The sequence below is a fragment of the Salvia miltiorrhiza genome, chromosome 8, assembly GCF_028751815.1.
Source record: "Salvia miltiorrhiza cultivar Shanhuang (shh) chromosome 8, IMPLAD_Smil_shh, whole genome shotgun sequence".
NCBI lineage: Eukaryota > Viridiplantae > Streptophyta > Magnoliopsida > Lamiales > Lamiaceae > Salvia > Salvia miltiorrhiza.
The window spans coordinates 29,782,961-29,808,082 of record NC_080394.1 but is presented as its reverse complement, the minus strand read 5'-3'; the positions used below and the strand labels follow the sequence as shown (position 1 = coordinate 29,808,082).

General features: G+C 35.2%; 2 long non-coding RNA genes across 2 annotated transcripts; both read left to right on the top strand.

The window, feature by feature from the left end:
• Positions 1-6,278: 6,278 nt before the first annotated feature.
• On the top strand, positions 6,279-18,783 carry LOC130997575 (uncharacterized). Its single transcript, XR_009093125.1, has 3 exons — positions 6,279-6,483; positions 14,726-15,241; positions 15,776-18,783. It is a non-coding gene; the product is annotated as an uncharacterized LOC130997575 (long non-coding RNA).
• Positions 18,784-19,977: 1,194 nt separating this feature from the next.
• LOC130997574 (uncharacterized) lies at positions 19,978-21,487 on the top strand. Its single transcript, XR_009093124.1, has 2 exons — positions 19,978-20,601; positions 20,884-21,487. It is a non-coding gene; the product is annotated as an uncharacterized LOC130997574 (long non-coding RNA).
• The last annotated feature ends 3,635 nt before the right edge of the window (positions 21,488-25,122 follow it).

Genomic DNA, 25,122 nt, shown 5'->3' with positions numbered 1-25,122 from the left:
CGAAGCTTAGCAGAAGAAGCTCGACCCGAGAAAATAGGCACTCCCAAGTATGTGAAAGGCATGGAGCCAATGTTGAAGTCCAAAACCATTTGAAGCCGAGAACGTCGCCCAGGAGACACCCCTTTCCCGAAGTAAAGAGTAGACTTATGCTTGTTGCAATATTGCCCAGAGACCGTGGCATAGAGCTGAAGAATCGAGTCTATGATAATGCAATTACGCTTGGCAGAACAGGAGGACATCGTCAGCATAAAGCAGATGAGAAGGAAAACTCAAAGATCTCGAGAAACGCATGCCGGCGATTAAACCCCGATTAGCAGCATCCAGAAAAATACGGCTAAGAACATCTTCCGCCAAGGCAAAAAGAATTGGAGACAAAGGATCTCCTTGTCTTACCCCCCGACCGCATTCGAAATAGCCATAGAGAGCACCATTGAACCGAATAGAGATGCGAGCCGAGCTGAGAATAGTTTTGATCCAAGAGCAGAAAATATTGGGGAAGCCAAACTCTTGAAGCACGAACAGAAGAAAATCCCATCTAAGCGTATCAAAGGCCTTATGAATGTCGACTTTAAGAGCCATGTTTTTGCCGTGTAAAGACCTCTCCATGCAGTTTGCCCCTTCCGAGGCAAGAGTGATACACTCATGAATAGAACGTCCCAAAATAAAGCCAAATTGATTGTTGGAGACGATGGTGGCAGCAGCAGCATTTAGCCGGATCGCCAGAATCTTGGCAATAACTTTGAAAAAGAAATTGCCAAGAACGATTGGCCGATAATCAGAGATAACCTTGGCATCAACTTTTTTGGGAAGAAGGGTCAGAGTATTGGAATTGAGACCCGAAGGGAGATAATGATGAGTGAAGAATCTTCTGATGGCGGAAGTGAAATCATGCTCAATAATGTCCCAAGCTGAACGATAGAAAGTACCTCCAAAGCCAATTTTTGTTACACAAATTCGTATAAATCGTGCAAGTTTATAGGCATAGCAGTTCAAAATGACTATTATTTCCATAATTTTATCTGCATGGTTAGATGTTTTTATTTTTTTATTTTTGCTATATTAGAAAGGCTAGAATGAGATATTTTCTCATTTACTATTTATGCATAATTAGATTATTTTGAAGGAGAAATCTATGCACATATCCATATAATCTGCTAATACGTATACTCATATCTATATCTATAAAGTTCGTTGGAAAGATTTAAAATAATATGCACACACACAGGGAAGGGTTAGGCTACAAACTCCTTTAAAAAAATAAATTACGAACTCTTGAATTCTAAATGAAATATGTATATGAGTTCACTGTGAAAATATATGGATTCAAAAATTAAATTTCGCTCCCTATGAAATTCGAATTCAATATCAAGACCATGAATTCATACTTTTTCAATGTAGATCTTAATTATCTAAAGGTTGAGATTCTTGAGAATGATTCCTAGTATAATATTAAATGAATTTTTTATTTTAGCCTAACCTTTTATATATATATATATAGATTAATTTATCTCAATAAAAATATAAGTGCATCTAAACTGAAGAATGCTCCTAATATATTTATATATTTATTTAAGAAGAAAAAAAGACTAATATAATTAGTGATGAGGTCATGTCTAAAAATAATTGCATACTCTTATGGGATGAACGAAAAAAGAAATCGAGTATACTCTTATGAGTGGGGGGAGTATTTATATTTTAAGAATAAAAAGAATAATACATATATAATTAATTAATTTATTATCATAAGTTATGCTTTGTAATGTCTATATTAATTGATATAATTATTGATTATATAATTTAAATATTATAAATAAAAAATAATTATTTCACATAAAGGAGATTTAAGAAAAATGAGAACGACAAAATTATAAGAAATTAAACAATATACTTGTATGGTCATTTTGAAGAAGGAAACACAATATTTGGCCACTAACTAAAAAAACACAAAATCTGTCCATTTTTTACGTTTTATAACTGTTTTGCCTTTAATTATGACAGACCCGATTCGGGTCGGATTCGGGTTTGCATGCGGGTTAGGCACACATGACACTATTAGTGTCGTTAGTGCCATATACTCAGTGTTGCACGAATTGTACTTATGGTCATATATATTAGTGTCATTAGTGTTATACGAATGATACTATGATCATATTAGTGTCATTAGTGCCATATACCTGGGTACAATTATATAACCATTTTGAACACTTCCCCATAGGGTTCAGATTATCCATTTAGAGTTTAGATTATCATTTAGCTAGGGTTTAGATTATCCATTTAGGGTTTAGATTCTCCATTTAGTGTGTTGCACGAATGTACTTATGACCATATTAATGTCATTAGTGTTATATACTCTCTTATATATGTAGTGTAGTACGAATGGTACTTATGGCCATATTAGTGTCATTAGTGCCATATACTTAGATTTTTTTTTTCTTCGGTTGGCACATATGTCACTAATAGTTCCATATGTTTCTAACCCACGTGCAAAGTCAAATTCGACCCGCCCTAATTAAGGGCAAAACAGTCTTTATATGCACGTAATAAATGGCCAAATTTTGTGTTTTTTCAATTAGTGGTCAAATATTATGTATCCTTTTTCAAAATGACTATTTCAAAAACGCTCTCAAATTATAAAGTGCCAAAACTAGAGAGACAATTTTTATATTAGTATAATATACTAGTTTATAGCCCTTGACGAGGTATCATTAATTAATAATATAGCTTTCTTAACTAAAAAGTTACATCTTTGATTTTTAACTTGTTTTTAGCTAATACACAATACAATTATTTTCATAATAACAAAAATCACATTATTAAATTGAGGTTTAATATAAAAGAAAAAATATCATCCATTGAAAGCACAAAGACGAAGACTAAGGGCACGATACTCGAAAGGAGATCGTAAAATTAAAGAAGACTAAATAAAAACAACTCAATACCGAAATTCAGGATAGTCATCCATTTCATCCGACCAACGTTCATGGACAATATTATTCATTGCACGCATACTGGGACTATTGCTAATGTCAACCACAAAATCACTCGGCTTGTAACCCATTTCTTCCGCATTCCTAAGGCGACTTTTAATGCTACCTTCTGGAACAGCATGCACCGGCTCCCTTCCTTTCCCTGAACCCTTTGGACGGCCACATCCTCACTTCGGCTCCGAGAGCAACTGCATCCCCTGATTAACCTGCTCCTCTAACCGACTTAAACGACTAGCAATATTCTCCGAAGAAGGATTGGACTGTTTATCACCAGCAACCTCTTTTTGAATCAGAGAATTAACCCGTTGACTCGCTAAACCTTCTGCCTTGACCACCGACTGCTGCTCCGCCACTTCCACAGGCTGTCCTCCCTGCGCCTGCTGCTGCCGAGCGTAAATTTGCTAAAATTTTATTAAAGTCGCCATTTACACATATTGAAATCAACCAATAATTCATTTAAATATTAATTGCATCAGTCAAAATAATTTATTTGGTTTAAGAAAATATACAATAAATTTATCGTTATATATTAATTGCATCGGTCAAAATAATTTATTTGATTTAAGAAAATATAGGCAGTGATATTTATATAACTGAATAGTAACAATTATAGACAGTGTCATTTGTATAATCGAATAATGTCATTTACACGATTTAGATCAGAATGCAAATTAAAATTAAAATGTGGATCAAAATTTAAGTGTGGATCAATTCGATTGTACGATACACCCAATCGTATCTAAGTTTTTGTGTTTACTTGTAATGAGATGAGATGGTACCACATTTGAGTGAGGCCACCGTTTAGCTCTCAGTCAATAATAAAATTAAAATTGAGTCATTTAAATTAAATACTAACATTTAAACGGTAAGCCGCAATTCTGGAAGATTAGTAGCACAAGCATCATGAATAAATTAAACTTTATGAATTGATGTGGATGAGCACTCACAAATTAAATTAGTAATCGAGAATCGTGAGCAACGAAGAGCGATCTTGATATATGCTCTTTCCTTAACAACAAAGGACGACAAACGCCACACCTTTTTTGACGAATCCGTTTCAGCTGGAAAAGTGTATTACTTCCATTACTCAACCACACCTAATTTACATAACTAACCAAATTATAAGGCGATGTGTTTCTCTTCCTTCTTCGTTAAGTCCAAATTAAACCTTTTATTTTGGAATTATAACCAAAAGGTTTTCAATTTGGTCTTTTATATAAGTTGAGATTTATTTGATTTGTATATTGAAATATGTTTTTTAGTCTTCAAAGGAATTTGGGGCTTGTTTGCTATGCATAATAAATGTGGGTCCTGTGGAATAGATATCTATAACACCATAATATATTATTTGCTTCAAAACTCAAAATCCTTTATAAATTAATGGCTCGTTATTTACTATCCATATATTTTGGATTCTGTAGACAGAACCGATCACCTATCTACCGTGGGTAAATATAACGTGTCCACCACTGATATGGCAATTGTAATTAGAGTAAGATAATTTTAATTAGAGTAAGATTTATTAATTCTCCTTTCTAAATAACATTGCCACATCAGTGATGGACACGCTATATTTACCCACGGTGGGTAGATGATCGGTTCTGATTATTTATATACTTCAATAAGGTAATTATATTAACAGAACCGATCACCTACCCACCGTGGGCATGCATAACGTGCCCATCATGATGTGGCAATTGTAATTATAGTAAGATAATTATTAATTCTCTTTCCTAATTAAAATTGTCACATCAATGGTGGGCATGTTATGCTTGCCCACGGTGGGTAGGTGATCGTTTCTGATTATATTAAACACTATGATAAAACACTTACAAACATACGCATAGTGAAAACATCCGCATAGGAGAATCTATGTATTTCTTTTTTAGTGATCTATCATCTCTTTACTAATTTTGAAATGAATAACAAAGGGTTTTAGAGTGCAAAACTATAGCCATAACAATTAGGCCAACACCTAACCCTTTTTAAAGACTCCCCTCCAGACACACACACACACACACACACACACAAAAACCTCAAAATATCATTTATTTGTGGTACGAAAACACTTGATGAGGAAGACCGTGGGGATGGTTTTTTATTTTTTGTTTTTTTAATATTTTCTAAAATTTTTGAATGAATGGAACGACGGACGTTCATTCCGTTATCCAAATTTTATCGTGGTTAGATTAAAATGAAGAATTGAAATACAGATTTTTCGAACATTATTGGGATATTTTACATATATTATTATATAGAAAAAAAAAACAATATGTTGATAAAAATGCATCAATAACATTTTGTACGTAAGAAAAATTGCGTCACCGAACCAAAAAAGATGGTTTTGAGTGGGTTTTCCAACAGAGGAATAAAGAAAAAAGAGTAGAATATGAATATGCTCCTTGACCTAAATATTCGAGATATTTTTTCACAACTAGTTAATTAATAAAAAATAATTTGTGGGTATATAATAAATTTCATATTACATAATAATAAATATGAATGTGACTAAAAATGGTGGGTTGAAAATCTTTTAGGGCCTCGGAACACGTTTGGACTTCATCGGAGCCCATAATATCCCCAAAAATCATGAACAAATTATGGGCTTGACCCAATGTAAGTTGATACCAGATTTTGTAAACAACCCACCCCTTGGTTGGATTGTAACAACTAATTCTTTTTTTTTTTTTTTTTTTTTTGAGAATATTGTAACAACTAATTCTAAAACCTCTTTAAGATTAAATAGTAAGGGTGGTAAAATGGTTCCGGTTATCCGATTATCACTGAAACCTAATTGGAAAATCAGTTAATCGATTAACCAATAATCGGTTATCGGTTATGTAACTTTCTGGAAATCGGTTAATCGGTTTAACCGGTCGGTATCAGTTAAATCGAATTAACCAGTTTAATAATTAAATAATATACTCCCTCTGTCCCATTGGGCTTGTCCCATTTGGTTTCGACACGGTTATTAAGGAGAGTATTAGTAGTGTTAAGTGTGTAGATAAAGTAGGAGAGAGAATGAGAGAGAAGGTGATAAAGTAGGAGAGAGAAAGAGATAAAGTGATAAAGTAGGAGTGTTATTTATAGAAATGAGACAAGATCAATGGGACAAACAAAAAAGGAATACAGGACAAGATCAATGGGACGGATGGAGTATATTTTATTAAATTGTAATAATACTAATAATTTAAAGAATTAGGGCTCCCACTCCCAGCGAGCAGCAATTTCCCTCAGTTTCATAATTGGGCTTTGTCTTCCCCATTCGTCCTTCCCACTAGAATTTCTGCGACTACGAGGGTTGAGGGAAGCGCCGAGCGACGTTGTTGCCCTCCCCCAATTCCCACCGTCGCATCTTACCCACGTCGCTGCCTGAAATTTGTCACTGCCTTCCCCCAGTTCCTCGACTAATCAACCCGCGATTCCCTTCGGCCTTTGCTCGAGTCCGAGCTCCGGTGGCGGCGATCCAACAATCTCGACGACGTACCTTTGAAAGGTTAGTTCCACTCATTTTCGCACAGCTTTATATGTAACCCATTTTAACACAGCTTTAATGTGGGAATGATTGTTTTAAGTAGTTTTTTCTGTTAAAAAGAATGGAATCGTTGATTAGTTACTAATCCCTCTAAGTAGGTGAGGATGTGTCTGCTTTTAGAATGCTATCATGTTGTTCACTTGTTCTTGGCAGAGTACATGTTGAGCCGAATTTGTGGGAGTGCTTCTTGGTGTGTTGTAGGCCTCTGTGTTGGGATTTATTTTTGGCTGAAGTTGCATTGGCTGCAAATAGTAGTGCACTTGCCATAAATCCCATAATTAACCGAATCGAAAATCGATTCGATTTTCGGTTATCATTTTCAACCTTAATCGATTTCGGTTAACAGGAAAATTGGTTTGGTTATAATCGAATCGAATCGATTACCAGCCCTAGTAAATAGTATGTTTAAATTGCATTTATTTGAAAGATTTCAGGACTTACATCACAATACACTCTTATTCGCCGACCCTATTGGTGATGGGGAGACTCGATTAATTCAAGGCGATTATTATTGGTAATCCAATATATATAGATATTTTGAGTAGGCGTAATTTAATCTTGAGAAGTATTATTATATTATTATAAATATCGTGTCTAGATGCGTCGAATTAATGATATTTTCTTTGAAGTGCTCATAAGATTTATGGTACTAGAAACCCGACTAATTGAATTACAGGTACAATAATATTATTAAAATAGCTAAAACTTCTAAATAATATATTAATTAATTATAAATGTTAGCAAGTTTAAATTAATTAATGGATATATGTGCATATTGAGATACCCCTAAGGTAATTTAGAAATTTGAACGTGCGACTAAGGCTACCTTGCCTGAGCCAGATGGACAAGGCTCCGGAATTAGCAAGCATCGGGACGGCTCGAAGTTTGTTGTTGTGAGAGCTCATGAGATGGTGAGCACTTAATGATTAAATTAATAATTATTTTATATTATATATTATATATCAATATATATGATAGTCTGTGATAACACATACTTTGCTATGGTTTTTATTAATATTCATATGATGCCAATTTTATAGAAATTGAGTGTTTGATAGTTGTTTTGTGTGCTTAAATTATTTTATCTTATGAAATTTGATACTTGTTCGTACTTTGGTGAAATCTATAGAAATTTTGTAACTGAATTTGAAAGAATGGATTGAATGAAAGTTGTAAATCATCACGATACGAGTTCGTGAGTGCAAATGGATCACAAATTAGGGTTTAGACGAGACAGATCTGACCGAAATAAAATTATTGCGCGTTTAGACAGAGACGCCCCGAGGTCCGACACTCGACCACGGCCATGGCCGCGGGTGAAAGGCGAAAATCCTCAAAAAGTTGGCCCATATGCGAATTTATCAGTATTTTCGAGTTATGTATTATTTTTATTCATGTGCCTACATATAGGTCTCTTTATTGAACTATTAGACACCTCTATTCACCATCTTTTCACATTTTTCAATTTTTACCTTTAGAATTTATTGCTTTCGTAGTTTTCATAGCTTAAATTTATTTTCTGCAAGATTCAAGATTCAATCTGTTCATTCACAATTCTTTTCGAATTTTATTTATTTCAGTCTTTTCAATTGCTTTCTTTTATCTAATATATATATATATATATATATATATATATAATTTATTTTGCTATGTTTTACTAGCTCTTTATCTGATTTTAGGATTTTTAAATAGTTGATTGTGATGAGTAAACTCACAACACATCAGGGTAAAATATGAAGAAGAACAAAGCTAAAACTCGAGTATCACCAAGCAGAAAATAGAGAATTTGACTTGTATTAATTTTTCGAACGAAGATAGAGTGTGTTACAAATGACGATGATCCTTCTATTTATAGGGATAAATTACAAAAAGGGTATAAAAGTAAAATCTATCTTCACGCACTCTGCATGTATTCCTAGCCTTCTTATCCTTCTTATAACTGATTTTGCAAATTCTAAGGCACAACGGTAATCCCATTTCTGATCTTCTAATGGTTCTGGCTGAGAAGCGAGTCGACGACTTCCTATCCTGTGGAAGAACAGTGTAAGTCTTAATATGATATACATAGAATTTAGAGTTTCACCGTGGTATTATGAGAATGGTGCGTCCAAAACTAAGTAGATCTTCTCAATTTCATGGCTTAGGTGCCACTGAGGCACTTGGTAAAACCTTCATCTCCTTTAATTTAGGCTTTTCATGGGGGTGCCACCGTGGAACCTAGACTATCCTTACACTTTTATCAATGGATGTTTCCAAGGTCATTAAATAATAAGGATGCTATGATGGCACTAGATTAACAGTGCCACCGTGGCCCGGGTCTTTTAAGCTTCTTACTTCTCTTGAAGTTAGGATATCTTGCCACCGTGGCAAGTTTCATGACCTGGTTTTGATCTCAAGTTTAAGGAAATATCCTTTTATCTCTTCTTTTCCTTACCTTTTATCTCTTCTTGCTTCTTTTCTGTAATGTGGCCAAGGGCGCGTAAGCCTGGTATCTCATTTTTGGCACCATAAAACCTCTATTAGGTTAGATTATAAATATTTAAATTAAGGGATTGGAGATGATGGACTGATGCAGGATTCACTCCTGATCGGATTGAATTTAGGGTTAATTTGCTATAAATACGCCAACTTTCGCCGATTTTGAATTTAGACATGAGCTTCAAAATCTGCCTGACAATACATAACCTTTGCACCCATTTTAATTTTTGGCCCGAAAAAATTTTCCGGCAAAATTTCTTCTTACGTGGCAACCGGAAGATCCAGCGTGTCACAAACATCCGGTGAATGAAACTACACCGTTTAAGACACACTAAAACTACGTCGTTTTAGTGAGATTTCAAATTTTAATTTAGAGGGGTGATCCCTAATTTCTCTTCATTCCTACCTCTTCGACCGATTTTTTTTAGAAAATGGAATCATCTCCTCCACTTTGCGTGCACAAGATCGAAGCTGCCATCAAGATCTCCTGGTCCGATGCAAACCCGGCCACAAGATACTACGGATGCTCCTTAGGCCCGGTACTTAGCTACCTGAATTTTCTTTCTTTTCATTTTTGTGTCTCTACAGCATTTGACCTAGGGTTATGTACATAGGATGGAAGATGTGATTTCTTCTAATGGATGGACGCAAGGCCAACCATACTTCAACGAAACTACATCGCTAAACTGAAAAGGGAGAGGGATGAGGCCCGCGAGCAACTCCGCATCCAAACTTGCTTGGCTAGGCAGGCGAAGGAGGATGAGGAGGAGGCTTGGGGCAAAGCTGGAGATATGACTGTTCTCAATCACGAATTGGAGGAGGAATTGGCTGCCTTGAAATCAAGGCGTTGGTGGCTAGAGAAGATGGTGACATTGGCTATGCTCTTGCTGATTTTGCTTATTGTGATAGTTGCTTAGGGTTCTTGGTTTCTGGAATGTAAAAAAACCTTATTTTGTAGTTGTAAGAAATGACCGTAGTTGCAAGCTTGTAGTTGGCAAGAATGGCTTGTAGTTGTACTAAATGAATCAATTTTCAAATGGCTAAATGATGATTCAAATGGTGGTTGTTGATCAAATGCTGATCAAATAACTTATGAATTTGCAGATTTTAACCTTCAAATTCAATATAATATCCTGCAAATAGTTCATAAAATGGAAGTAATAAAATAGTTGCATACATAAATGAAGGTAAAAAGTTGCACAGCCCGCAATTCATTGTTAACCATCACAATTCTTACAATAAATGAAAAAGCTGTCTCAAAGCTCATGGGAGCTGAAAATGCTAAACCACAGTTCTTATGAAACTAGCACAATGCATACTACATCTATTACAATCCATCATTCCCACTTTCTTGAGTGCTTGGTAGCTCATATGCCTTCCTTGGATTGATAAATGTTGACCCCCTTTGTTTGGTTGAACCCTGTGAATGTGATACTAATTAGATTGTGTTTCAGACTATTTTCAAAGAAAACTTATGCTTTAATCCTTACCCTCACATAGATGTTTCCTAACTCTGTCACCATTGTGCCAATTCCTTTCCTTGCAAGTGCTCTATCATTTGCTATTGTTTTTTTCACTTGAAGTGGGAGTGATGTGGGAGCTCGAGGGTTAGGCAGTGACATGGGAGCTGCATCTGAAAGTGGTGAAGGATTAGACTGAGAAGCTGCATTTGTAAGGAAGCTAGTCCCTGTACCAGTTACTTAGCTTGATTGAGCCTCTGATTGAGCTTTGGCTGGTCGCCCTCTTCTTCTCTGTAGTGAATGAATATGTTGATCAAATATCTTTGAATTCACTGAACTAGAAATATAAATACATGAAACTGGACATATTACCTTCTGTTTAGGTGGTGGATCACACTTCTCATTCTTGCATCCCCTTGTGTTGTGCCCCTGCTGCCAACACTTTCTACATGTCATTTTCAGACCAAATCTCCTCAATTTGTTTGGGTTGGTGGGGTGTTTCTCATTATGCTCCCTTGCCCTTTTTTTCTTCGGCCTTCCAGCCCTCTTTGTATAGGATGGTGGCTTAACTGGCCATCCATCTGCATGAGGCCACATCTTCTCTCCCCTTAATGGTTTGATACCTACCTCATATGCCTTCTTGTACCGCTCTATTGTGTAATAATCATGCACATCCATCTGCATGAAGGCATGGGATTCCAGTCAATTCCCATGATCTACAAGAGCAGTGTCCCTCATCTAGACTCACAATGAACTTGTCATCATAAAGATGAACCTCAAACAATCCACCAACAGCAGGGTGCACCTCACAATATCTACTTTTAAATTTCATTTCTTCGACTGTTTTCCTAATTCTAGAACACAAACTGTCATTCACACTCCCAACCTCAAAAAACTTCTTAAATTGTCTTTCCATTACAGAGCACCTAATTTCCTCACACATGGTTATTATATGCTTACCTCTAGACCTAACAATATAGCCATTAAATGTTTCACTTATGTTATTGTCAACCATATCACACTTGCAATGAGTATTTATGAAAGCCTTACATAATTTATTAGGCTCCCTTTCCATGAAGTCCACATATGTTGTCTCTGACTCCTTTCTCATCTCCTCCACTGCCTCCTGCCATTCCTCCACATATGTGCTCCTCACACAATTCCAAAACATATTCTTCAAGCTGATTCCTTTATGTTTCTTATTCCAGTTTGCATAAGCATGCCTAGCACAATTCCTATGCTCAGACATAGGTGGTAGGTCTGCCAATGCCTTAGTCAGTCCCTGCATTTGGAAGGATATTAGACAACAAATATATGGGAATCAATTGATTTAAGCTTTAGTATAAACTGACCTTTTGTTGGTCAGAAATGAATGTGTACCCACCACCTTGCTCTGTATTCAATTGCTCTATCAACCTTTCTGTGAACCATTTCCAGTTGGCCTCATTTTCCACCTCCACCACAGCCCATGATTGTGGATACATTTGATTATTCTCATCCTTGCTCACAGCACACAGTAGCATCCCCCCAAGATGTGTTTTCAAAAAACACTCATCTAATCCTATGATTGGCCTACACCCGGACTTGAAACCCTTCATGATTGAACTAAACCCAATATATAACCCCCTAAACACACCTCCCTCACTGCACAACAGCTCAAACTTACCTTCTGGGTCACTCACCATCATTTCAGCCAAGTAATTTCTCAACTTGGCATAATGAGCATCCACTGACCCTCTCAATGTCTCCAAAGCAATCGTCCTTGCTTTGTACAACCTGTTTGGTTTCACTTCTGTAGCATACCTTTCACAAATATCTTCCCTCAAATCATCAATTGCAAAATTCTGCCTCATCCTAAAAACATTTAAATATTGCTTTGCTATCCATTTGGAACTAACCAGCAGGTTATCCCTACTCCACCTACATGTATGAGGCTCTGATGAAAGGCGTTTGATTACAAAGGTGCCTTCTCCCTTCACTACACTGCCATAGCAACTCCAATTGCATGGATCCTCACATCTTGCCTCACATCTTTCCTTACCCACTCTACTGAAATGCAAATTCCACCCCTCACAAATGGCTTTGGTTGTCAAAGCATCCATACATTGTTGCCCAGACTCAAATCTCATCCCAAGTTCAAGAACCAAGTTCTTATGATCACATCTTGGATCATAAGTAACCTTTCTAACACTGCTTCTGACACCATCAAACTCCTCATCAGTTTCATAAGGACAGACCCCATCTGTACTATCCTCATAATCAGACAACGCTATATCTTGGTCCTCCCCAACAACATCATCATTGTCATTTCCAATGTATCTACCAATATCATTGAAAGTATCCCTATCAATTCTTACCTGCCTACGGCTTGACATGTACTCCTCATCATCATCAGCTAATTCTCTGTCACTTAGGCTGTCCTCAGTTTCCTCCCCATCCTTAGGCAAATACTCATCATCAGATTCTTCTTCACTCTCTTCTCTACATAATTCGGCCCTCTCTGATTCAGTTACTCTATTTGTGTCCTTCTCACTAACCTTTTCAGCCTCTTTTTCATTGACCTTCTCTGTAATCTTTTCAGTCATAAGCTCATCTATGCTTTCACTCACCTTCTTAGTAATCCTCTCAACATGTTTATCACTTGATTTTTCCCTCACTTTTTTATTGATAGTCTCCTTCACTGTCTCTACAACTTTCTCTCTAACCTTACTCTTCTCCTGAACCTTCTCCTTTCCCTTAGACTTTTTTGTAGGCCGTTGCACTTCTGGGCTAGCCTCATATGGTGTGTCCAAGTTATCCCCATTTTCATTCTCAATGACCATATTACCACCCTCTGAAATTGTCAATGCAGCAGCTCTTCTACAGCCCTCAACATATACTCTAACATATCTACGAATTGGAGTCATCTGACTTAACATAGCAAGGACATCAGTGTCGTCCTCAAGTAAGCTAAAAGAACTCCCATCCATATCCTTACACCAAATGTGTTCAAATGACTCATAACCTAATTTCTTGATTTCTTCAACTAAATCGAAGTAGCCAAAGAAATCAGTATCTAGCCCACTACGACACTCGGTTTTTCCACCATAATACGCTTAACCCCCATTGTTAATTTGATGAAATCGACCACCATGTTGTATAAACAATCTAAAAGCACTGCAAATTCAAAAATAGAAAGAAAAAAAAAACTCAGCTAAATCAACAAATTCACACACCCAATTAAGTAAATTTCATAGAAAATATGTTACTTTACTTACCTTACCGCCATCTTCGTCCTTCCTCAACAATTCTTCAAAGTTTCAGTTTTTGGTCGTAGCCCTAATTTGGAAAAGAAACTAATGTTGCAAGTCTGGCCTTAGTATACAAAACGAGGCCGTTTTTTGTCAATAAAAGCCATGTCAGATAATAATTGAACACGTCGGATGATTATGCCACGTATTTCGCCGGGAAATTTTTTCGGGCCAAAAATTAAAATGGGTGCAAAGGTTATGTATTGTCAGGCAGATTTTGAAGCTCATGTCTAAATTCAAAATCGGCGAAAGTTGGCGTATTTATAGCAAATTAACCCTTGAATTTATGTGATTGATTTATTGGTATCTTTTTACCTTCCAGTTTCTAGTTCACAATTCATTGTGTTTGATTTCTTGTGAATTATCTAATCATTTATTTTCATGTTAGCTATTCAATTTGAGACCTCGCGGAGATAACTGTTTAGCGGATTCAAGAAAGTGTGATATAATTTTAACTTTGAGACCTGACGGAGATAGGTGAATTATAGGGATCTGTTCTTGTGTGTTTTTCGGAGTTAGTAGATTTTCTTGAGACCTAGCGAAGATAGAGAATTTACTAATCAGCTATCATAAACTGTTATATCAAGAGTGTATGATTATTTATGCGACCTCTCATCAGGAAAGGATTAAACTAGTAATTATAACTAATAGGTTAATTGTGTAGATTTACATTCCCTATGATCAGTCTTTTATTTATCATAAGTTATTTGCTATATTTTGAGATTAGTATTTGTTCTGCACCATATTTTTTCTGTTGTCTGGATATTGCTATAGGATTTATTAGGATTACTCTAAGTATTTTCGCTTATCAGTTCTTGTAGATACAATACTCATTTGTTATTTATACTATAATTACACAGTATTAGTTGCCGTATTTTTGTTGCTAATAAATTAGAGATTAGTTTGATTCACATTTTTGTTAAATAGGCTATAAAGGAGGGAATTCTCGTAAAGAAGTGTGTATGATTGCTTCAGAACATGTGAAATAGGACGAGACTTTTACCTACAAGAAGGTTGAAGACATTGCTGTAAGTATTTTTATAATTAAAACAAACAAACACACACACACACACACACACACACACATATATATATATATATATATATCAACATTGTCTCTTGAAGCCGAATTGGCTAGAAAAGAAACGATGTTGGAGACCAATATGAAAGTGCAGTGTGCTAAGGAGATGCTCCAGAATCCCAGTGACACTCAAGTAAAAAAGCCACACGGGAGGTCCCCGAAACATCAAAATGAACATGTTGCGCGAAATAATGTTCTTCCTCCGGAGGGCAGCATTAAAGCTCGGCTACGTGGTACGGTGGAAACGCTGAAGAATAATAAGTCTGTCGATTTAATTCATTCCTGAATGAATGAGGCCATTGAGGTTGGGAATACATCTAGGGATTTCGTTATACAGCCCAAGACTACAGCCAGTGCAAGGGTGATGAGCAGTGTTGTAGCGCGTAGCTGGGCAGAGGAAGTGGAGAAGGGTGATTCTCGATTCACTAATCAACAATAGTGATGATGAATGTGTTAGTTTGCAATGTCTGTGGCCTCACGGATGAAACCAAGCCATTGTGGTGACTCGTTTTCTCTTTTAGTGGTTGGTATTTTGGAGCCGAAGACAGAGTTTGATAATTTTCAGGCTTCTTATTGGAGATCTCTTAATATGATACCTTGTCATCAGAAACTTTCCATGGTTTTGCTCGATTTCTTTTGGTTTTTCTGTTGGTTGTTTTCTTGGGTTGGGAGAGCCGAGGTTTCTTTAGAGCGATGGTTCGGCCTAAGTTTTAGAAGTTACCTCAACTCAGCTATCCTCCCCATTCTTCTTTTCTCTTCTAGACGAGTATTTTTTCCTCTTTCCCTAAGAGGTTTTAATGAGGCTCAGCCCTTAGTCTGCTTTTTTGTGCTTTCAAGGGTTTTTTAGATTTTTTTCTTCTTCTTTAATAAAGTCGTATTTTAATTAATATATACATATCAGCATATCTTCATTATATTTATGACTTTTAATATTTAATAATTAGGTGATAGTGAGGAAGATTGCTGAGCAGCAATGATGGAGTGCCGGTTTGAGTCAAATATATGTGGATGAGGTGATGGGAGGCCGCCTTGATAACAAGCATAGGATGTTTGGAACAGGTACCTGATCACTAATTTCTTAGCAACAAAAATACCGCAACTAAAATGGTGTAATTGTAGCAAATAATCAGTAGCCAAGTATCATATCCACCTGGACTGATAAACAAAATTGCTCTAAGTAATCCTATCAAGGACTCCAACAATATTCATGCAATTCCCAAGATCAATGAATTAACTAAAAGTAAACTTTAGAACAAAGCAAACAAAATGTAGGTAGATCATCATAAGCATCTCACTAAAAATCTAATGGAGCAATAATCATCTCAAAAACAATCACACACCACCAACCAAGCAGGATAAAATAATAAAGCCAACAATAATAATAAAAGTAATACACATATCTAATCTCACCCCCCTCCCTCGAACTTATTACAGAACATAAGTTCGAAAATAAGTTTGGAGGGATGGTGATATGTGTGTCACTACTTACAGAAAAATATGCTCCACGGTGGTGATGATATGGACGAAGCTCAAAATCAACATTTTCCAAGCTCAGCTGCAATCTCCCCAAAACAAACAAAACAAAGACAACAAAAAGAACCAAAGAAAAAGGAAAATGAAAATAAAAACAAGAAAACAGTTAGGTTACCTCCCAACAAGTGCTTAATTTAACGTTGAGCTTGACGATACCTCATGGCTCATCCTATCCCCACACGGTGGAAAACAAAAAGAGGCATCAAAAGAAGATAAACCTCTAAATCCCATAACACCTCTAAAAATATAAGCCAACCAATCACACAAGCAACGATAAAGCTATCATGATCATTCTGCTTCAAAGATATCTCCATGAACTTGGTCATTCTTTCATCAGTACGTAGCTTGGCCAAGCAGCAAGCTTGTAGTCAGACCTGGGAAGAGCAGGAATAGAAACATGCTCTATAGCAGCAGAAATATGAGGGATGCTAAAATCCTCCTTTGTAGTAGAGGACTCATCAACTGCTATTTTCTCAATATCCTCATCTTTCTCCTCGGCATCCTGCAGCTTTGAATAAGATTGATGTTGTACACGTCTGTCCGATTCTTCGAGCAATCTTTCCAGATCTTCCACTATACACCTATACTCTGAGGGACACATCAGTCAAACATCAGGAGCCATGAAATAAAATAAATAAATAAATAAATAAAAGCTTGAAATAATGCCTAAGTCCTATCAGAAATATTAAAGTAAATTCTAAACAGTCCCCGACAACGGCGCCAAAAAGTTTATCACTAATTTCTTAGCCACAAAAATACCGCAACTAACACGGTGCAATTGTAGCAAATAATCAGTAACCGAGTATCGTATCCACAGGGATTGATAAATGAAATTACTCTGAGTAATCCCATCAAGGACTCTAACAATATTCACGCAACTCCCAAGATCAATGAATTAATTAAAACTAACCTTTGGAACAAAGCAAACAAAATGTAGGTAGAAAATCAAATAATAAAACGACTGACCCTAGGGAAGTAAATTCATTAACCAAATTCACATAATCAATCTATTAATCATATTTACCAGTTTTAATCCTGCTATGATGAGAGATCACTAATTTAATCAATTACTCTCGCTAGAGCAGCAATGACAGTAGATTAGTAAATTAGTAAATTATCTATCTCCGTTAGGTCTCAAAAAAATCTACTAACTCCCAAAAGCTCCTAGGAATAGCTCCCTATGATCCACCCATCTCCGCTAGGTCTCAAGGTTAAGATCATATCATACATTCCTGAATCCGCTAAACAGTTATCTCCGCAAGGTCTCAAACCGAATAGCTACACATGCAAACTATTGATCAGATAATTCACACGAATTCAAGCACCAGGAATTGTGAATCATAAACTGAAAGACAAAAAGGTATTAACAAATTAATTACATAAATCTAATTAACTATTTACAAATCCTAGAATCAGATAAAAAACCTAGCTAGACATCAGAAAATAAATCAAAAGCGTAATAAATAAGAAAGCAATAAAAATAAATGAAACTGATAAAACCCGAAAAGAAATTCTGAAGTAACAGCTTGAATCTTGCAAGAAAATAAATCTAATCTATGAAAGCAATAAAATTCTAAGTCTAAAACTGAAAAAAATGAAAAGAGGTGAAAAAGATGTCTAATAGGTCAGGAAAGGAATCTATATATAGGCACAGGGGAAAAATACAGAGTTTGAGCTCGAAAATAACATAGAAAACGCATAAAAAATCAAATTTTCAGACCCGCGGCGACCGCCGCGTTCTAGGCCAAAAACAGGCACTTTCCGACGACCTTCCCGGCGGTCGACGGCTGGGTCGCCTCCATCGCCGAGTTTCCGGCGATCGCCGGCGTTGGTGCAAAAATCCTTCTTCACCCGGCGCTCGCTGCCGGGTCGCCACTACTACACGCGACTTTCTTATTTCGGTCATATCTTTTTCGTCCAAACTCTGATTTGAGATCCGTTTGCGCTCACGAACTCCTCTGGAGACGATCTAAAACTTCTATTTCAAACTGTTTTTCCAAACTCGAACTCAATAATTCTGTAAATTCCTTCAAAATTCGAGCAAGAATCATGTTTCACAAGATAAAGCAATATAAGCACAAAACAATCATCCAACACTTAATTTCCTATAAAATTAACATCATAAGAATATTAAAAACCATGGAAAAGTGAGTGTTATCAATACCCTTGTACGGGTCTTGTGGCTGGTACTTGAGGGGGGCCAGCTCACACACATCTCATCTGCATTCACAACATGTTGATACTCGCTTGGAGAGATACAACAGCAATAACTTCAGGAAGAGCACGAGCATAGATTCTAATTGGAGGAGTCATTCTAGGTGGGAGATGTTCCAGCAGTTCATAAGGTCCACATAGTTGAAGAGCAACGGCTCAGGAGGTTCCGACTTACTACCTTTAGGCAATAACCTCAGCTTTGATGTATTTTATTTAGTAACTATTGATAAAATTAATGTTATGATATTCGAAGATATACATTTGTTGCATATTGAACTAGTCAGTATGATAATTAATGTTGAATGAATTTGAAATAATTTTTATTTGTCAAAATTAAATTGTTACAAATAATTCCAATTTGTCACAATTAAAGTACCGAAAAATTGCTAAAGGACATATCTATAAATATGGATCAATCATGGAGTGAAATATCAAATCAAGACTTGGAGAGGAGTGAAGGATCGGCTGCTACAAAGAGTAAAGAGAAGAAGAAGACTAGGTCTTCCTTAGATTTAGGAACGTTGGTTAATATGCTTAACCAACCCCTAAACTAGAGGAGCAAAATCATCACCTCAGCACGTTCGAAACCCAAATGTACCCGCCATGTTTTCTTCCCCATCAAGCTCATATCTCATATATAAATAGGGGCAGAGCTAATTGCATTCGGTACCAGTCTAAGCTACAAGATACACAAGTGCAGGAGCTTAGAAGCTAATGTTCAAACATCATTCAAGACATCTAGTTCATAGCACACCTTGAGCGGGAGACTCGTGTGTCTAACATTCTTTGAGTGGGAAACTTGTTTGGTAGGTTTAATTGTTTGAGATTATAGATTAGCTTCGTTCAAAGCCTAGTTGTTGCTAGCATTAGTTGATAGGATTAGAAGATATTTCTTTTCTTTTCAACTCCACTCAATAAGAGGAATTCTATTAAGTGTTTCATGTATCTTCATTGTAAAAGGAATTTTTATAGTGAACATAGTATAAAAAAAAATCCATTGTGCGTACTTTACTTTTCCGCTGCATTTATGCTTTTCTATAGATTGTTGAGTGAATTGTTTGATCATTCTACCCAACATATCTGGGTTTGCGAAAGAAACAAACTTTCAATAATACTATAAAATAATAAAATTATAATTAATAATAAAAATAAATAAATATTAAATAATAATACAAAATTATTATTATTATTATTGTTATTATTTAATTATTACTATTATTTTATTTAATTACAATTTATTATAACAATAAATGATAATTAATTATTATAATAATTATTTTATTTTAATTATCATTAATTTTTATCACTAATAATAATAATAATAATAATAATAATTTCTATTATTATTGTTGTTATTGTATTTATTCTATTTTATTCCTCCCTATTGATTCCTAGATTAAGGTGAATACTGACGGCTTCGCTTCTGGCGCTCCTAACGCAATTGCAGCAGGTGCATTTTTTCGGGATAAGTATGTTAGGGGCCGTTTTCATAGTAAAGGTGGTACAGGTTTCGCTTTTGAAGCTGAACTTCTTGCGGTCATTACTGCTATCTCCATTGCTCATTCTAGAGGTTGGTTTCATTTGTGGGTGGAAGCTGATTCCATGTACGTCATCTTTTTGCTTGAAATTAGGAATTGTGACGTTCTGTGGTGCTTTATGTCGCTCTGGAAACATACGCTCCAGTTGCTTAATGGGTTTCAACTTCGTACTTCTCATATTTACCGCGAGGGCAACGCGGCGGCAGACATCATGACGAACAGCGATTGGGAGTTAGGTTGGTGGCCTTTCGCTGTGGATCCTATAAAGCAAGTCGTGGCTAGAGACATGTCCTGCCACAGTTTTGTTCACATCAAATGATTGCTTGGTTTTTCCCGTCTTGCTCGCTGAAGTCAGGGGTTTGTTGGCCCGAGCTGATCTGGTCTGGGGTTGCTGGGCTGGGCTTTTCTTCGAATTGGTGGCTTATATGTTTTTTTCTTACAGAGGCCTTTTCCCGAACAGCTGGAGTGGTTGCTGGGCTCTGGAGGTGCTTTAATTTCGGTTTTTCTTCAAGTAGGTGGTTAGCTGATATGCGAGTTTTGTTGTAATGGTTGGGCTCTTGGCGGTTGTGTTTGGAGCGTTGGGTCCAGGAAGTCGGGCTCCGTTGATGGCTCAGAAGTTGGACTTTGGTTCTGCCGGCGTAGAGCTCTATTATTTGCTCCCGATAGTTTTCTTTGGAGCTCTTGTTTCAGTTCTGCATTTGTCTTGTTTTGGTTGGTGTTGCTAGTCTAGGTTTAACCTTGAACTGGTGGCCTTTTTGTTCTCGCAGAGGCTCTTCTCCGAACAGCTGGTTCGCTGGTGGCTTCTCTATGTTCTTGGGCTCTAAAAGGTGTCTCTTCTGGTTGGTGGGACGTTGATTTGCTCAGGCTGCTTGGCCTTTGGTTGTGGCATGTTTTCATATCCAGCTCTTTTTATAGTAAAGGTTGGGTTCATGGCAGTTGTGGTTGGAGCGTTCCCGGGTTCTTTTACAGCTCTTGGGTGCGCTCATAGCTGGGAATCTAAGAAGTCGGGCTCTGTTGGTGGCTCCGCGGTTGGATTTCGGTCCTGCCGGCGTTGAGCTTTCATTTTGCTTCCAGTGGTTTTCTTTGGAACTCGTTCTTTTGGTTTTTCTATTTTTGTGCGTTCCATGTTTTGGCGTGGGATAGCCCGGGCGACTTGGGGGCAATGGTTCGGCCGGAGCTTTCGAAGTCGCCTTCCCGCTCTCCCCGTCTTTGCTGTTTCTTTCGATTGAATTTTCGAAGAGCATTTTTTTCCCTATCTAGGGGTTTTCCCTAGGTAGGTTTTAACGAGTCTTGACCCTTAGTATGCTCCTTTGTGGGTTCTAGGTTTTTTCTTTTCCTTTTATAATATGGCTGCTATTTCATTTAATTCTATTTCATTCCTATCCATTCATTCCTTGTAGATACCAGCCATATGATTTCTATATTTCATTTCATTCCATTTTCATCATCATTCCATTCTCATCTAATTCCATTCCTGCATACCAGTCATCACCTAAATTTTTCTCTGAATTCTATGTAGAATACGTCATAATTCGCTAGGTAGAATTACGAACATCTGAATTTTGAAAAATTAAAATTTTGCTCTCTATGGGATTCGAACCAGGACTTTGAGTTCATCCAACAAAATGATGAATCAACCATATATCTTTGAATCTAAGAGTTGAAGATAATTATTAATTTGTATTTTAAAAGAAAATTTTATTTTAGCTTATTCATGTATATATCTTTTTATATGCTCCATCGGTCCCAATAAGCATGAACCGTTTCTTTTCGATATGGGTATTAAGAAGAGTTATATTAAAAGCACTACAAGAAAATGCGGCTCTAACGACCGAAATTTCGGTCGTTAAAATCCAAAAATCGGTCGTTAATATTTTTAACGACCGATTTAACGACCGTTTTTTTCGGTCGTTGTTTGCATCGTCGCCCGAGTTTTAACGACCGTTTTTTCGGTCGTTAAATTTAACGACCGATTTTTTATTTTTAACGACCGAAATTTCGGTCGTTAAAAAGAGAAAAAAAAAATAAAAAATAAATATTTTTTTTATTTTTTTAAATAACGACCGAAATTTTATTTTTAACGACCGAAAATTCGGTCGTTAAAATTAATAAAAAAAATATATTTTTTTTTGAAAAAAATAATTTTTTTTTTATCTTTGTATCCCACAAGTATTTTTAGTGTATTTCTAATGTATTTTGACTTTAATTGCATACCATTTGACGAACTTCCCAGTAGGTCACCCATCTCACTTGTGCTCTAAGTCAAGCACGCTTAACCTTGAAGTTCTTTTCGAATAGTCACCAGTACAGAACACTCGTATTATTGATATATATAGTATCTATTAATTCATTTAAACTCTAATTCAATATAAAATATCATTAATCATTCATAACCTTATAATATGTCGAGATAATAACTAAGATTTGTGGTGTCGGCGAAACATTGACGATAAATATACGATCGAATTTAAAATAATAAAAAATTAATATTATCGTAATTAAAAAAAGAAAAGAAAATATGAGTATGAAAAATAACAATCAAATATACAACAAAATCAATATTAAATCAAATAATCAATATTAATAAAATTAATATTTGAAAAATAATTTTATTATTTTAAAATAATAAAATTATTAATATTTTGAAAATAATGAATCTAATAATTTAGAAAATCTAATAAGTCTAATAATTTATTATAATAAGTCTAATAATTTATTATAATAAATCTAATAATTTATTATTATTTGCAAATAATATCACATTTTTATTAATAATCAATATTATCTATTTTTATAGAATAATATTATGAAAATAACAATCATTTTTAAAATATTCTCTATAATTTGAAAATAATAATTAAATAGAAAATTAATAAAAAATAATTAAATATATATATATATATATTTATATATAATCAAAAAATAAAAACGAAATTTAAAATTTTTAAAATTGAAAAAATAAAATTAACAACCGATTATTCGGTCGTTAATAAATAAAATAAATAAATAAAAAATTAAAATAAATAAAAAATAAAAAATAAATATTATCGTAATTAAAAAAAGAAAAGAAAATATGAGTATGAAAAATAACAATCAAATATACAACAAAATCAATATTAAATCAAATAATCAATATTAATAAAATTAATATTTGAAAAATAATTTTATTATTTTAAAATAATAAAATTATTAATATTTTGAAAATAATGAATCTAATAATTTAAAAAATCTAATAAGTCTAATAATTTATTATAATAAGTCTAATAATTTATTATAATAAATCTAATAATTTATTATTATTTGCAAATAATATCACATTTTTATTAATAATCAATATTATCTATTTTTATAGAATAATATTATGAAAATAACAATCATTTTTAAAATATTCTCTATAATTTGAAAATAATAATTAAATAGAAAATTAATAAAAAATAATTAAATATATATTTTTTTTAAAATTAAATTTTATTAAAAAGAGAAAGAGAAAAAACGAACCAAGAACCCTTGAGTGCACAAACAACAAACTAAGGGCCGAGCCTCATTAAAACCCTTTTAAGGCAAACCTGGTCGGAAAATCCTTAAAAGGGAAAAAGAGTACTCGTCTAAAAAGGAGCTGTGTGGGAACGGAAGTGAGACAACTTCAGAGATTCCGGCCGAACCATCACCCCTAAGCAGCTCGGTTCCCGAACACATCAAAGCAAACCAACAAAAGAGAACAAGCAAAGAAGAAGCAAAAACACGACCAACCAAAAAGGAACCAAACTGAAAACCAGAAACAGCACGACACCAGCCACAACTAGCGAAACTAAAAGGAAAATCAGCAGACGAAGAAAAACCATGCAAACGGAAGAAGAAGATAACACTCCAAGAGGCGGCACATCGACGACGAAAACCTCCGCTCCTCAATCAAGCTCGACGTGAAACGGTAGAAACACGCCGATCACGGAGATCCAAGAGGTCCGACCAGTCGGCTCCCAGTGTCGAGCTCACCCGAGCACTGAAAAAAGACACCGCTGACACCCCGACCCTAACACCAGAAATCGCCCACCCTCCTGCCAAACCATCCCAACGCCAGCAGACAATCGAAACCCCAACGAAGCAACCGCACCTGTCGCGAAAAGCATCCAACCTATTCGAAACAAACACTAACACCTTAAAGCACCATTCTAACAAAGCTATGGGTAGAAAAATCACGAGCCACCGCATGTTTAATATCGTCAATCGCATAAGGCCACCATCCCTCTTGTCTATCATCATTGGCCATTATGTCCGCGGGGTGATTTCCTTCCCGAAAGATGTGAGTAACAATCAAAGAAAAACCATGAAGACGACGAAGAACCTGCTTCCAGGAAGCTAAGAAACGCCAGGGAACATCCGTGGAGCGATTCTCCAACAACCGCACCACATACATCGAATCGGACTCAATCCAAAGATGAAGCCAGCCACGATCATGAGCAATATTAATAGCAGTAATAACCGCGAGAAGCTCAGCTTCAAAAGCAAACCCACTACCACCCTTTTGTGGAATCGAAACACCTTATTATCATTGGCCATTAATAAATAAAATAAATAAATAAAAAAATTAAAATAAATAAAAAATAAATAAAAAATAAAAAATAAATAAAAATAATTTTAACGACCGAAAAATTCGGTCTTTAAAAAAAATAATTAAAAAAAATTTTTTTTTTTATTTAAAAAATATTAAAAAATTAAAAAAAATAAAAAAAAATAAAAAAAATATTAACGACCGAATAATTCGGTCGTTAAAAAAAAATTTATTTTTTTTTAAATAATTTTTTAATAAAAAAAAAATAAAAAATATATATTAACGACCGAATTTTCGGTCGTTAAAATTAAAAAAATAATTAAAATATAAAAAAATAATTTTTACGACCGAAAATTCGATCGTTAAGAAAAATTAAATATTAAAATATTAAAAAAATAATTAGCGACCGAATTTTCGGTCGTTAAAAAATAAAAATAAATAAAAAATAAAATCGATC